Here is a 3,828-nt window from a genome sequence, read left to right as displayed (position 1 = left end):
ATCATTAGTCAAGTGTGGTCCATTACATCGTTCACACCCAACTTTAATTGCATGAATTGATTGGTCCATTTGTGTCAATCTCCGGTCCATAGTATTGAGCATCGCCATCATAGCAGCCATTTCTTCAGAATGCGTACCCCCACTACCTTTTGCTCCATCTTGTATTGGGTTGTGGTACTCACGAGAGTGTCTTGTGAATTCTTCAACTAACTCCTTGACCTCCCTTGGATTCTTCTTTGTCAATGGCCCTTGAGAGTCAAGGAGTTGTCTTGTCATAACATTGACCCCATCGTAGAAAATAGACATCTCTTGTTGAGCATTTAGATCATGTTGAGGACAATTCCTTAAAAATCCCTTGTAGCGCTCCCAAGCTTTGTATAGTGACTCCCCCGGCTGTTGCTCAAAGTTGGCTTTTGCCTTCTTGAGTTTAGCTATTTTGGAAGGTGGGCAAAACTGATCTAGAAATTTCTCATGCATTTGAGCCCAAGTAGTGATTATACCAGGAGGAAGTGCTTTCAACCAGTCTTTTGCAGCTCCCTTGAAAGTGACTGGTAGCATCCTTAGTAAGATGGTGTCTCTGTTAACATTCGGGACATTGAAATAGTCAACAATGTCGTTGACTTCATCTAGATGCTTAAATGCATCCTCATGATCATTCCCAAAAAATGGGATATCCTTTAGTGCAGTGAGGATATGTCCCTTCAGCTCGAATGTGGCAGTGGCAGGTATCGCTGGTTGTACTAAACCTGGACCAACATCGTCTCTAATTCGCTTCTTGTAAGCTCCCATTGACATTTCTTCAATGTTCGCCATCTCGTTTCTTGGTTCGTCTTCGGTTTCACTTGTATAGAGACCAAACTCGGCTTCGGATTCGTATTCGGATTCGTTTGGGATAGGTATTTGATCTAAGCTCTCAACTTTGCTCTTGTTCTTTGAAGATGAACTCGACCCTTCCGTTTTCTTCCCCGACTTCTTTGAGAATACCGACTTAAGTTCTTGTAAGGGGGTCTTTTTTGGTGTTTGGTCCTCTTTCACGGTCTTATCTTTCTTTTTGTGAAGGGCTGACTCTGGGTCTTCAAGAGGTGGCACCAAAGGTGTGTTAGAACCTCTGGTCATGAACTCCTGAAAGAAAACAAAAAAAATAAAAACGTAAAACTGAACTAAACTAAAAAAAATAAAAATAAAAAAAATAAAAAAAACTAGAAATCACAGTTTTCACGTCGTGATTTCTGTAACTGAAAAATTTAATTATGCTAGAAAAATAACTTTTTGCAGATTTTACCCTACAAAAAGGATCTATTAATCTAAACAAATAAACAATAAACTAAGTCGTTCCCCGGCAACGGCGCCAAAAACTTGATGCGTGCAAATAGCTACACCTAATTTTATAATTTATAACCTAACTAACTTAACTAACTAAATGCACCTAGGCAGTGTACCTAGTCGATTTATAGAATAGTTTGGTAAGTCGGGTGTCGATCACAGGGAACGGTGTTACTAATTAATCTATTTACTACTAAATTAACCTAATTATTAACAAGCTAAAAGGGTTTTATCTGATTTTGCAAGATCAGACGAACTTAACTCAAATTCAATCAATAACTAAAAATACTCTTGTTTAGTTCGAATCCACTTCTTCTTTATGGTTAGTTATCAACTATGGATTATCAAAGTTGGTTGTCTAATTTATATTATATTAGTAATTTAGGTCTAAATTTACCAATAATTAACTCATTCATGTAAAACTATGCATGGTCACACAATCAAACACAGAATTAGTTATGATTATGAAATTGCTATGGAAGATTTATTATGCAAACACAATTATGGTCATAATTTATGTTCTCTAGCACAGCTAAACTTATTTACTTCAATTACTATCTAGAATTTTGGTCGATCCTAGCTCTAGCAATTTAATGTTCATCAAATCACTAGGTAAACAAGTTCATGCAGTTTAATGGTCACTAAGCTACACAGAACATGAATTCAAGTAACTAAAGAAACAAATGTTAACATGCTAGGTAGTAACAAATCAACCACAAGCAATTTACCAACTAAGGAAATCCATTATCAATAAGCTAATCCATAAGTCAAAAGCTTCATCTAGGTAAACAAGAGTAGCTAGATTCAGCTGCTCATAGCAACTAAACAACAAATACAAATCAAATAACAAGACATGTTCAAGTATCAAACAAATAAACTTAATTATGGCCTCTCATTCCTTTGGTGTTGAAAACCTTTTTCCAGATCTTCTCCTCTGTTAAAATTCGTCTTCTGGAAACCCTTTTCTATCTCCCCAAAAAGTATCCAAATCGTAATGAACCAGGGTCTTTATAATTTCCAATTTTCCCTTTTCACGTCGTGATTTGATGTTTCACTACGTGGTTTGAGAGGAATCCTTATCGGGCATGGATTTTACTTCGCGTGTACTTATCTTCTGGAAGACTCATGCCACGTCGTGGCCCTCTAGTTCACGTCGTGGATTAGGTCGAATCCGTGAATTTCTTCATCTTTTGCACTCCAAGTCTTCAATGTTCCAAGTATTGTCAGTTTTGGTCCCTTTCTTCGAAAATGCTTCATTTTGGCTGCAACTAACAATTTATCCTTATAAGTACCATAATTCTATGCAAATAACCACAATGTTAATAAAAATGTAAGTAAATATTGCCTAAAAATATGTACAAATATAGCAATATCAGTAACAAAAACAAACATTAGGGACCAAGCACGTAACAAAAACAAACAGTAGGGATCTTCAGAGTTAAAAAAATAAGTTAGGGACCAAGCGCGCAAATTACCCCAAACCATAGGGACCATTCGTGTAATTTTAGAAATATTGTGTCTTTCACACACACACACACACACACAGATATATATATATATATATATATATATATATATATATATATATATATATATGATTTTAGAAATATTGTCATTTCCATTGTTAAAATCCATAATAACCGGATTAGATTCTAAACTATTCCCGGAATGAATTACCAATATTAGAAACCATGTCGAAATCAATAATTTAATGTTTCATGTTCAATTTGATATAATACAATGGTTTTCACGAAACCGATTCCTCATTGGGATAGATTAGCATTTGAAATGAACTCGGGATGAAAATCATAAGTCTTTGAGTTCAAAATAGATTAATTATCGAGCAATTAAGTATAATACTATTTAAATTTGCTTAATAAAAACTGATGTATTGTACAATAGGTCTAATTTTAGTAACGTTCACGTTGATTGAACATCAATTGTTGACCTATTTTACCAATTATTACAAGCCCTCCCCTCTCTTCTTTTGTTTTCCTCTTGCTTGCATTTTGTGCTTGGATTTTGTTCCCCTTTGAAGTATTATTTACTATGAGAGTTAAAGGCATAAGAATAGTCCATACAAGTGAGGAACTAGCATTTCTTAGTGGGTTGGTGACTTGTTTTGGGTGGATACATATTGAGAGCTCCTAGCTTGGATCTTGCATTTCTTCATCAAATTCCATGCTTCCCCTTGAGGACTCTGTTGGGTATATTGTGTTGTGTCATTGGGCCTTCTGTATAGTCTATTTTGTAAACGGGTTGTGTCTGTCCTCCCGTATTTATTTACTAGGGTTAGAGTATTTAAGATGCATGCATGCATCGTATTTTGGTAACTCTGATCATTACTTTGTAACCCTAATCACGCCTCTACGGTAGCAATTTTTTGTCGAGTTCTTCTGAACCGTGACCTTTTAATCATTCAGCATATTTTGGATCATCGTTGTGTTCTTGTTATTAATCTATTTGAATCTAAAAGATCTTTTAAGGGTTTTCATCCCAACAATT

At 35.4% G+C, this 3,828-nt stretch overlaps 1 non-coding gene across 1 annotated transcript; it reads left to right on the top strand.

The window, feature by feature from the left end:
• The first annotated feature begins 322 nt into the window (after positions 1–322).
• Positions 323–429, top strand: LOC145123095 (small nucleolar RNA R71). Its single transcript, XR_013714974.1, has one exon. It is a non-coding gene; the product is annotated as a small nucleolar RNA R71 (small nucleolar RNA).
• Positions 430–3,828: the final 3,399 nt, after the last annotated feature.

This window comes from Lactuca virosa, chromosome 6 (assembly GCF_052849685.1).
Source record: "Lactuca virosa cultivar CGN04683 chromosome 6, Lactuca_virosa_CGN04683_v6, whole genome shotgun sequence".
Taxonomy (NCBI): domain Eukaryota; kingdom Viridiplantae; phylum Streptophyta; class Magnoliopsida; order Asterales; family Asteraceae; genus Lactuca; species Lactuca virosa.
The sequence above is the reverse complement of the archived record's forward strand: the minus strand, read 5'-3'. Positions and strand labels throughout refer to the sequence as shown.